This window comes from Ursus arctos, unplaced genomic scaffold (assembly GCF_023065955.2).
Source record: "Ursus arctos isolate Adak ecotype North America unplaced genomic scaffold, UrsArc2.0 scaffold_32, whole genome shotgun sequence".
NCBI classification, from domain to species: domain Eukaryota; kingdom Metazoa; phylum Chordata; class Mammalia; order Carnivora; family Ursidae; genus Ursus; species Ursus arctos.
In genome coordinates, this window is record NW_026623008.1 from 19,374,332 (window position 1) to 19,386,359 (window position 12,028).

At 41.9% G+C, this 12,028-nt stretch overlaps 1 long non-coding RNA gene across 1 annotated transcript; it reads left to right on the forward strand.

Annotated features, from left to right (window-relative positions):
• The first annotated feature begins 5,816 nt into the window (after positions 1 to 5,816).
• LOC123002001 (uncharacterized) lies at positions 5,817 to 10,763 on the forward strand. The gene is made up of 3 exons (XR_006411454.2): positions 5,817 to 6,397; positions 8,481 to 8,713; positions 9,355 to 10,763. It is a non-coding gene; the product is annotated as an uncharacterized LOC123002001 (long non-coding RNA).
• The last annotated feature ends 1,265 nt before the right edge of the window (positions 10,764 to 12,028 follow it).

Genomic DNA, 12,028 nt, shown 5'->3' on the forward strand with positions numbered 1-12,028 from the left:
TTCACATCTTCTAGGCAAAAAGTAGTAGGTGTGCAGAAGGCCAAGCAATAGACAAAGCTAGAAATGTGAAAATCTGAAGGGAAAAAAGTCAAGGAAAAAACGCAAAACCCAACCCAAGGATGGAGTTGGCTAAAGAGTCATGGAATAGTATGGCTAACTGGGTAGAAGCGGTGTGGGTAGAAACTCTAATGCGGTAGTATACATGTCATTTATAACACAGCCTACAACTAACCTAAGGCAGAAGCAGAAAATAGAAGAAAACAGGAATTAACTGAGGAAACTAGAATTGGTGCTTGTCACGATTAATGGGATAAGGAAGAAACACTAAAGAATCAAAGGCTTCAAAAAGCTGCTGTAAATACTAAATAAGAACTGAGACAAGCACAATTCTTATTGTCATGTATTCATCAGAGGCCCATGCCATCGGCTGACGGACCGTGTGAATAGGTCCTGTGACTTAAGTCATCTCATATATCTGCATGGAAGACCCTGTCTGCTTTAAACCAGATTGACCCTCTACCTATCTTCCAGAAACAGGTATTTTAGAAAATTGCCCAAGATTTCTTCTTCTTCTTTTTTTTAAGATTTACTTATTTATTAAAGTAATCTCCACACCCAAAGTGGGGCTTCGAATTCACAATCCTGAGATTAAGAGTCGCGTGTTCTTCTGACCGAACTATCAGCGGCTTCATCTAAGATTTCTTCTTATTGAACTATTTCTGTACTTGTTCTCACCAAAATTTCAACTCTATATTCCATCAACCCAATATTTGCCTTTGCATCTGAATGGGGTGTTCATATCCCTGAGAGCCTAATATTTGAGCATTTGGCTTTCCTCAGATGGCTTTAGGTCTGCTCTTATGAAACCCAATAATGGCCTTTTAAACATACAACCTTTGGCTCAAGCTGGGCTGGTCCAAGTCATCCCCAACCCCTCCTTCAAGGGGAGATTCTAGTGGCTGAAAAGAACCACTTTCACTTTATCTTCAAATAATAATTGTTGATTACAGACACGGCTGGTTGGTTACATTTATCACCAATAGGCCCATGGTCAAGTTGACCACAATTATCAGAATACATGCTGAATACCCTCCTATTACCTCTCAAACAATCGTAGAAGGAAGGCAGTTTGGCTTAATAGAAAGGATGCAGACTTTGAGAGTAGCTTTCTAGGTACGGGAATGAGGAGTGAGGTGGGTAGAATTAGGGAGATGGGCATCCCTGGTCCCTAACCCTCATTCATCCAGGGGCATCCAGATCCCCTATTTCTCCTTTCTCTCAACACATGGGCATTTGAATTTTCCTTGCCTGCTCCTGTTTGGCCACTGCCAATCCAGAGCAAGTTGGAACAGATGTGTCTGAGACTGAGTTTTGACCATGTAAAGAGGTGAAATCCCCATAAAAGAGAGCAAAACATCAATATGAAAAGAACCCAAGTCCTTGATTGACCAGGTGGAGCAGAGCTGCCTGCAGTCCAGAATCTTCTAGACCATTATTTGACAAGTAAATTTTTGTTTTCTGTTTTTATTTTTATTTTTTTAAAGATTTTGTGTATTTATTTGACAGAGAGAGAGAGACAGTCGGCGAGAGAGGGAACACAAGCAGGGGGAGTGGGAGAGGAAGAAGCAGGCTTCCAGCAGAGGAGCCTGATGCGGGGCTCGATCCCAGAACATCGGGATCATGCCCTGAGCTGAAGGCAGACGCTTAATGAATGAGCCACCCAGGCACCCCTGTTTTCTGTTTTTAAAAAGAAAAAAGAAAAGAGAGTCCAGACCGTTGATTCAGGATTGGATTTGAATCTCGGCTCTTATACTTATTATTCCTATAACCCTGTTTAAGTCACTTAATGTCTATTAGCTTTAGCTTCCCACAAATGTAAATTAGGGTTGTTACATATTTTGCAGAGATGTTCTAAGTAGAGAGAAGAAAATATGTACACCTGGCATATATTGGACGCTCAATGTAAAATGGCAGTTGTAACATTTTTTAAATTGAGTATGTTGGTTTTATCTTTTTATTTTTAAAGATTTTATTTATTTATTTGACAGAGAGAGAGTGTGTACAAGCAGGGGGAGCAGCAGAGGGAGAGGGGGAAGCAGGCTCTCTGCTGAGCAGCGAGGCTGATGTGGGGCTCTATGCTGGGACCCTGAGATCATGACCTGAGCCAAAGGCAGACACTTAACCTACTGAGCCACCCAGATGGTTTTAACTTGGTTTTAACTTAAAACTACAACTCAGACGTTTTTCTTTTCAGAAAAAAATATCGTATTTTGAAAATTCTCTGTAATCTACAAGATCTTGAAATTTTACCAGGTTTCTAAGTTATTTAGGTTTTCTTTATGCCCATATTGGAAGGACTAATGGTTTCTAAATCAGAAATAAGGAGGAACTAAAAAGAATAGTTTAGAAACAAAGAAGAACTTTAAAAAATATATTTTATTATTTTTTATTTGAGAGAGAGAGAGCAGGAGCAGGGGGAGGGGGAGGGGCAGAGGGAGAAGCAGACTCCTTGCTGAGCAGCGAGCCTGACATGGGGCTCGGTCCCAGAACTCTGGGATCATGACCTGAGTGGAAGGCAGATGCCTAACCAACTGAGCCACCCAGGTGCCCCACCAAGAACTTTTGATGAAAAAAAAATCGCATCTGGCTGATAGCCAGATGTTAGCAGAAAAGTATTGTGATAACACCTCAGTTTTCTAAAGAAAGTAATTTATCTAACAATCTAGGGTATCTGTAGGGAATTGAGAATATTGTAGCAAATAAAAAAGAACATTGAGGGGCACCTGGGTAGCTCAGTTGGTTAAGCATCTGCCTTTGGCTCAGGTCATGATCCCAGGATCCTGGGATCAAGCCCTGTGTCAGGCTCCCTGCTCAGCGGAGAGCCTGCTTCTCCCTCTCCCTCTGCTGCTCCCCCTGCTTGTGCGCTCTCTCTCTGTCAAATAAATAAATAAAATCTTAAGAAAAATTTTTTAAAAAAAGGAACATTGAACTGCTTTGAAAAGCCAGTACTACTCATTTTTAGGAAAGACTCTCAGATTCAAAACCTATTTGCTCTCACTTTACACACAATGCTAATAAACTTGGTTATCTGGTTTCCGAGGACACAGATTAGGTAGAGGACTGCCAAAGCCAGGCACCCAGGAAGTAGTAAGAGGTACTATTTAATATCTTAACAAAATAGGGGGCAAAAAGCCAGAAAGAAAGTTATTAGTGTGGAAGCAGCCCAAGTGTTCATTGATAGACGAATGGATAAAGATAAAGATGTGGCGTATGTGTGCGGTGCGTAATGGAATATTACTCAGCCATAAAAAAGAATGAAATCTTGCCATTTTCAACAATGGGTAGATCTGCATAGTATTATGCTAAGTGAAATAAGTCGGTCAGAGAAAGACAAAAACCATATGATTTCACTCATCTGTGGAACTTAAGAAACAAAACAAATGAACAGAGAAAAAAAGAGATAAACCAAAAGCAGATTCTTAACTATAGAGAACAAACAGATGGTTACCAGAGGGGAGGTGGATGGGGGGGATGGGCGAAACAGGTGAAGTGGATTAAGAGTACACTTATTGCGATGAGCATTGAGTAATGTATGGAAATGTTGAATCACTACATTGTACACCTGAAACTAGTATACCACTGTGTGTTAACTCTACTGGAATTAAAATTTAAAAATAAATAAAGTGAAGATTAGGAATGCAAAAAAAAAAAAAAAGAAGAAAAGAAAAAAGAAAATTATTAGAAGGACATAAAAGAACATGAAAACACACCAACCTTGGACCATTTGGGTTAGAGCAAAAAGCCTAGACTATATCTGTGTTTCTTGAAGATGCATCACTTTGCACTGTAGTTCTTTTTTTTTTAAGGTTTTATTTATTTATTTGAGAGAGAGAGTGTGTGAGAGAAAGCATGAGAGAGAAAGAGGGAGCACAAGCAGAGGGGGAGGGATAAAGGGAGAAGCAGACTCCCCACCAAGCAGGGAGCCCGATGCGGGGATTTGATCCCAGGACCCTGGGATCATGACCTGAGCCAAAGACAAGACACATAACGGACTGAGCCACCCAGGCGCCCACACTCTAGTTATGAATGCTAATAATAACCAAGAAAATAACAAGTTAAATTAAATTTGCTATATGTTTCAAGAATGCAGAAATCTATTTTATTTAAAATAATATTTTATTAAAGGCAGATTTTTAAGCATTTTATTCTTAAAGGGATTACTTTCAATTATTTAGAAAACAGATTCAGACTTTTCACATTTTTCAAAGATGTAGATAAATGGAGCTTTTCTGAATTGTAATAGCAAAGACAGAGCAAATACACACCAGTTTATGTTGACAGGTCTTCTAAATGCGTCTTTAGATCTGGTTGGTTGCTTTGACCCCCAAGCAAGAGAAAATAAAGAATGCATTCCACTACAAGCTGACCAACGGTAAAAGTTTAACAAGCTCCCATTGGCACGCCCCGCTCTGTGGAAGACAAAAAGTAGAAAATAGAAAAGGTATGCAACACCTTTTCTTTTCTTTATTTTTTTTTAAAGATTTTATTTTATTTATGTGACAGAGAGACAGCCAGCGAGAGAGGGAACATAGCAGGGGAGTGGGAGAGGAAGAAGCAGGCTTCCAGCGGAGAAGCCCAATGTGGGGCTCGATCCCAGAACGCCGGGGTCTTGCCCTGAGCCGAAGGCAGAGGCTTAACGACTGCGGTACCCAGGCGCCCCGCAATGCCTTTTCTAAGTTCCCAAGAATTAAAGATGATCATACAAACAAACCCACAATGTGAATTATGTTTGCTGCTACATAATATGAAACCATATAAATTCACAGAGATTATACATAAGAATAATGTCTAAGCAATGCCTAATACACATAAGCTATTATTTAAGAACTCAGTAATATCACGAAGTCCATGAGCACTATGGTTCTTAGCCTTTGTGATACCTCTGTGGCTCTCAGGTTATTCGAGTGTCAGAGTAAGTTGAAGGCAGAAGGTTCTGCAAGGCTACCAGCCAGGACCACACGAGTCCATCTGCTTTTCTTCCTGATGTCCAAGACAGCAAGGTCTTTCTTGCCTGCTTTCACTCAGAGAGAGCGGGATTCATTAAGACACACTGAGGGAATCCGCCAAACACATGACAGGTCTACTAGGGCTGCAGGGTACCATCAGACACCCTCCTCCACATCTCCTTGCGCAGAACAAGGGAGACGGACGGGATCCTTGTCTGCCTTGCGTACAGCACAGGGCTGCTGTGTGGTAGCGTCCAAACATTTCTTGAAGGACTGCGAGGATTGGCGATGAGAGCTCGAGGTACCCGAAGCCTTAGCTTGGAAACCCTTCCCCAGGGCTAAGGGCATGGCCTGGGGACATCTGGGCTGCTCAGGGAGTACAGGGCAGTGTACGACAATCTGCAGTCAAGCTACATACCCCGAGATGAACTCAGGCAAGGTTCCAAATCCGGCTGCCAGCAACAAGGGGAAGTGTTTTTGTTATTATGCTAGTTTTTCTTTGGGACTGATCATTTACGTTTCGTATCAAGAATTCTTCATTTATTAAAGAGCATCTTGATTTTGGAGAACAAAAAAAAACCTTTTCCTTGATCTGCTGTTTAGCGGGGCAGAATGTAGAGACCGACTCTGTCTTTTAAGAAGTAACTTGGCATACCCAAATGCCTAAGTACCCAACCGTTGTGCTACTGGAAGCACAAGAGAAAACAATCCAGGTAGAAAGGAAAGGGGAGAGATGTTTAGGTTCCCTATTCTGTGAAGACTAGCATAGGGAAATGAAAGTGAACTGAAGAGAGGAAGAGAAATGGTAGCTGGAGAAACAGCCGAGAGAATCAGGAAGAGAGATTGCAAAATCATGTCCCCTTTAGCCCCAAGTGCGTTTGCACTTGTTTCTTTCTCTGCCTGTCGGTTGTTTGAAGGTACCAGGAGTGTGTTTCCACACAGCACACCCTCGACCTCTCCTGGTCACACTCTGTCATGAGTCACAACCTTGACTGCTGGGGAAACAGCAAAGAGCAGGGCTCTGGGGAGGAAGACAGTGCCTGACCCCGTGTCCACTGCTTCAAGAAATGGGCATAAGGTGGCAGCACTGGTAGTGGCTGCAGGTGTTGTGGAGAGAAACTTGGCCAAGGGCCAGCTGTACTTGAGCTGCGAAATCCCAGGGAGAAGATGGGAAAAGGGAACTCTGTGAAAGACCTCCTTATTAGGACAGCTAGTAATGGGAAGAGCAAGGCTTCTCCTAGGGGAGCAGGGGCACTCGGGAGTTGCCCAGGGAGGAGTGGCTGATGGGTCCCATTGCCTGGCACCCACACCTCTGTTGAAGGAGTAACTACCACTTATGAGGAAGGATTAAGACGGACTGATGAACAACATGGATGAAGTCTGAGAACATGGTAAGTGAAAGAAGCCAATCACAAAAGACCATATATTGTTTTGTATTGTATTGCATGAGAGGTCCAAAAGAGGCAAACCTGTAGAGACAGAAAGATTAGTGGTTGCCTAGGGTTGGGGCTGGGGCGAATGGGGGTGACTGCTAAAGAGTATGGGGTTTCATTTGGGGGTGATGAAATGTTCTAAAATTGTGGTGACAGTTGCACAACTCTGAGTAAGCTAAAAACCATTGAATTGTGCACTTTAATGGGTGAGTTTTAATATACCTCAACAAAGCTGTTACTAAAAAAAAAAAAAAGAATGACTGATGAACATTTAGTTAAAAAACAGAGAGGAAAGGTAATAATGTGAGTTTATTCTTACCATTCCCTCCCTCCCTGGTCTTAGGAATAAGGACGGCCTCAGTATGGGGGAAAGGTATCCCTTTTTCTGGAATCACCCATCTCTAAGACAGTGCCACTTAAACTTTAAGTTTCATACAAAGCACCTAAGGATCTTGTCAGGATGCAGATTACGGGGGCGCCTGGGTGGTGCAGTCGTTAAGCGTCTGCCTTCAGCTCAGGGCGTGATCCCGGCGTTATGGGATCGAGCCCCACATCAGGCTCCTCCACTAGGAGCCTGCTTCTTCCTCTCCCACTCCCCCTGCTTGTGTTCCCTCTCCCGCTGGCTGTCTCTATCTCTGTCGAATAAATACATAAAATCTTAAAAAAAAAAAAAAAAGAATGCAGATTATGTTTCAGAAGGTCTGAAATGGGACCTGACATTGTGCATTTCTAAGAAGCTCCTAGGTGAATCTGAAACTTCTAGTCTTAGAACCACATTTTGAATAGAGAGACTCTAAGACACCCAATGAAATTATGTTTATTGTCTGATTGGGATCAGTATTATGTCAGCTCTGAACTAAAGTTAAGAGATCTGGGGCGCCTGGGTGGCACAGTTGATGAAGGAGTCTGACTCTTGTTTTTGGTCAAGTCTGATCTCAGAGTCCTGAGATAGAGCCCCGCATCAGTCTCCACTCTCAGTGCGGAGTCTGCTTGAGTTTCTCCCTCTTCCTCTGCCAGTCCCTCCCCCCATCCCCACTTGTGCTTTCTCCCTTTGAAATAAGTAAATAAATCTTTAAAAATAATAATAAAGTGAAAAGACCAGTTAAATAGTTTTATTTTGACCTCATACTTGATAGTGGCATTTATATGTATAGTGGCATATATATATATATGATGCTTTTAATAACAGTTTATACTAATGTCTTGAAAAAGCACATTACTAAAGTACACTATGGAATTTATTATCTATTTTTATTGAAAAGTTAAGATTTGGAATTTGTAAGAGAGCTAGGTTTGAATCCTGACTCTGTCATTTACCGGTGTCAGGGCCTTGGATTACTTTATCTGAGTGTCAGTATCGTCGTTTCTAGATTGGAGACAATGCTATCTATCTCAGTGGATTTTGTGAGTATTAGAGACTATATGGTGTGCACATAGTGGTCACTCATAAGATTACTATTATTTTTTTAAAGATTTTATTTATTTATTTGAGAGAGAGCATGAGCAGGGGGAGGGGCAGAGGGAGAAGCTCAATCCTAGGACCCCAGGATCATGATCTGAGCCGAAGGCAGATGCTTAACTGACTGAGCCACCCAGGCGTCCCAGGAGCGCTTCTTTAAGATTATTTTTCTTTATCCATTTGAAAAAGGCATTGTTGTTTAGAGCTCTAGTAAAATCCATATGAAATATAATTTTTCATACATAGAGTTATTTTTTTAATTCGTTCTGATATGAAGGAATTCAAAGTAGAAGTTCAGATATTCGATAAGGAATTTTTGTCTCCTTGATTCTCTCTTTTTTTTTTTTACATTTTGTTTATTTAGGTAATCTCTACACCCAACGTGGGGCTTGAACTCATGACTCCAAGATCAAGAGTCACATGCTCTTGAATGAACCAGCCAGGCGCCCCAGTCTCCTTGGTTCTTAAGTGTGAAGCTGAAATAATTCAACAACAAGGATCTTTACTTCTGTTGAAAAAATTTTCAAACTGAGTTGCTTACTTTCATTTTAGGGCCTCTGTTATTTTCCTTTTCCTTTACAGGTACCGCAGGCAAGTTCTCCTAATGCCTGGCCCTTGGGGAAGCCTAGAGAGAGAGGCAATTTGGAAAACCCTGTTTTGGAACGGAGCTGCTCCTTAAAAGCTCCCCGTGGAAGAGGGATTCCTGCTGCAAACGACATGACACCCCAGGCACGCGGCTTGGGCTGGTGCAAGGATTGTCACTCCTTCCTTCTTGAGGCTCTCTGACCTAGTAGGTCCATGGCCTGCACTGCTAGGTGAGTACCCAGGTGACTTGTTCCCTTATGTTATGCTTGGGCTCTTCTCTGGAAGTTACAGAGATACAGAGGCTGCCCAATGTGTCTGTTTACTTTTCATATGCTTTTGACTTTTACGCTGACTTCATCTCCTTGTGTTTCCTGGTTTCTGGAAGAAAATGTGGCAAACATTGTCACTGGCAAGTTCCCGCCATGCAGCATTAGTAAAATGGATTTCTTCCCTTTATTTACACTTTTATAAATTTAACCTCTTGCCAACACATCCTATCACCATGTACTCTTCATCACCTATATGAAGGCCTAAGCAGTATGGAGACGAGACTTTGTTTTCTTCCCTATTTGATTTTTAAATTATAGAAGATTCTAATGCTGTCAACTGGTAAATGTTTAGAGTTTAAGGTAAACATCACTCCAACTTTTATAATGTTTAGAGTTTAAGGTAAACATCACTCCTACGGAAAACTGGTTTTGAAGATGACCTTTTTTAAAAACCTACTTTACAAAGAGTTTTCTCGAACACATATTTTCAAATTTGATAAAGAAAACAAGGGGTTCTACCTGTTCAATGCAGCTTTGAATATTTAGAATTTCTTCTGTTAACTGTTCTGTTTTCTCATCCCTGCTGCACTCGGTGCTCAAAGAGACTGAACTGGAGACACCAGCCCCCTGCCAGGAAAAGCCACACGTTCTTGGAGTGAGGAAGTGCTAGCTGCTGGCTGGGGACTTCCCAGGTCACTCATTTTGAAACCCTCCAAACACTGACCTAAAGATCAAATTCTTGTCCTCAACAGCAAGGATCAAAAGGTTGGAAGGCTGTGTGCTGTTTCCTCATCCAGCACCAGGGTTCTGTTGCAGAGCTGCAGTTAAAGGGACACTAAGTCCGGCTTGTTCTTTTCTTCCTCATCTTTCCAATTAAGGACATTATTTGATTTGGTGCATCTTAGCCATTCATTTTGGCGGACAGTCGTTTCTCTTGTTAAAAAGACCAAAGACCGTCCTAAACTTGGAGTCAGCCAAGTAGGTAGAGCAAGTGTGTCATCATTCCACAGAGCTGCCCGAGGAGCACCGGGTTCCAGTCTACGCGGGAGCCCCTGTTATGAGCGGTGTTACGTACGGGAGCCGGAGCTCGGAGAGCAGCCACGTGGCATAAGTCGTACCTCGTGGACACTTTTGTACTGTTTAGTCCAAGCACAGGTGCCAGACATGAGAGCCTATGTGACCCTGAGACCAAAAAAGAGGGAAGAGAGAAAAGAGGGAGGAGCAGGAGAAGTTCTCCTAATTCACTTCTCTTAATTCTCACTAGGGGAAGAGAATGACTAAAACAGAACCTGCATCTAAGAGCATTAGTATTATTAATAATAATGCCTTTGATAACTAGGCCAGTGATCTCACAGCACTTTTATCATCCATTATTTTCTCTGTACTCACCCAAATCTCAAGGACCTATAGAATGGGTATCGCCGTGTCTTAAGTTTTTGTTTCTCTTTTCTCTTTCTTCATCAGCTTTGTTTGAAAATGAGGGATCTTGACCTGAGCGCTAAGAACTTATAGATTTTGAATGAAAAAAAGCCTCTACTATTTTGGAGGCATCGTCTTTCCTCTTAGGTAGACATCAGCCTACAGTACTTTATAGGAGGTACAAAGGTAGTGTATATGCAATATCGGACATCACAGCAGAGTGATGTCCAAGGGCTCCCATTCATAGTAAACTCAATGAGAGAATTTATATCCCAAATCAAAAAGTGGAAAATTCTAGACTGGTTTTAAAGCATCATAGCCCAGAGATAGTCAGTTGACTCATGGAGAGCCTCTGTTCTGATGTATCTGAGCATACATAGTTCACATGATTAGATTTCCTGAGTCTGTTTAAAATCTTGGAGGTGCCTGGTGGCTCAGTCGGATAAACGTCTGCCTTCGGCTCAGGTCATGATCCCAGGGTCCTGGGATTGAGCCCCGCATCAGGCTCCTTGCACAGCGGGAGCCTGCTTCTCCCTCTCCCTCTCCCCTTCGCCCTTCTTGTGATTTCTCTCTCTCACATAAATAAATAAAATCTTTTTAAAAAATAAAATCTTGATCATTACGGTTTATAAACGAATTCAGCCATTTGGAAATCTGACTTAAAATGAAAGTCTGGACATTTGTCTCAAATGTTGAGATAGCTCTCTCAAATGGTAGGCTCTTTGCCTTGAATATTAGGTAGGTCATCCTCCTTTAAATCTTGTCCTTCCTAACTCACCCCCACCCCACTCATCTCCCAAAAGAAGACCCCTAACAGAGTTTTCATCTGTCTTTGTAGTACTCCATTCCTATAAATTCCTTCTCCATGTTTTTGTTCTGTTTCACTTAGTTTGGAAAATGGCAGCACAGAATATGTTTGGTAATGTTTGGTATAACCCTAATCCTGGCTGGCACCTGTGATCCCTTTTTTAAAAAAAAATGAAGAAGCCTTTTTTAAAAAACCTATTTTATAAAGAATTCTCTGAATTCTTTATGTATGTGGAATATGTATATTTGTGTTTGTGTATATTTGTGTGTGTGTGTCCTGGGGTTGAAGTATAGGAGTAAAAACCTTAAATAAAGTAGAAAACAAGTGTCCTTTATTATCCAGTCCCCTTCATATTTTTAGTTGTTTAGAAAATGTTTCTCCGGTTGTTCCTATCAAATATTTCTCATTTTGGCATCGTGATGTCAGAGTGTGTGTGTGTATGTGTTCGTGTGCGGGGTAGAGGTAAGGGAGACACTAGGTCAGATCCTATAATGCGCAACGGTGAAGAGCCTACTAAGTTAATTAATCTTCAATTAGCAGATCATTGAGAATATGAATCACTCACAGGCAGTCAAAAGGTGATGTCAGTGAGTGGTTATGGCTCAGCATGACTGTTCCTGTTTGTTATTGCATTTAGTCTTAGCACTCTTGCTATCACAAGGCTGTCCTGTGAGTTTTACTCTGGGACTTTAGAAATGTCTATGCCAAAGAGGCATCTGGGTGGCTTCCAACTCTTGGCTCTGGTTCAGGAAATCTCAGGGTGGTGAGCTAGATCCCTACATCAGGCTCCACACTCAGCGTGGAGTCTGCTAGAGATTCTCTTTCCCTCTCCCTCTCCTGATCATGCCCTCTCTCTCTCTAAAAATAAATAAATAAATCTTAAAAAAAAAAGTCTATGCCAAACATAGCATAGCTATGAGCTATGGGTAGCTCAGAGAGTTAAGCATCTGCCTTTGGCTCAGGTCATGATCCCAGGGTCCTGGGATCCAGCCCTGCTTCTCCCTCTCCCTCTCCCTCTCCCTCTACTGTTCCCTCTGCTTGTGCTCTCT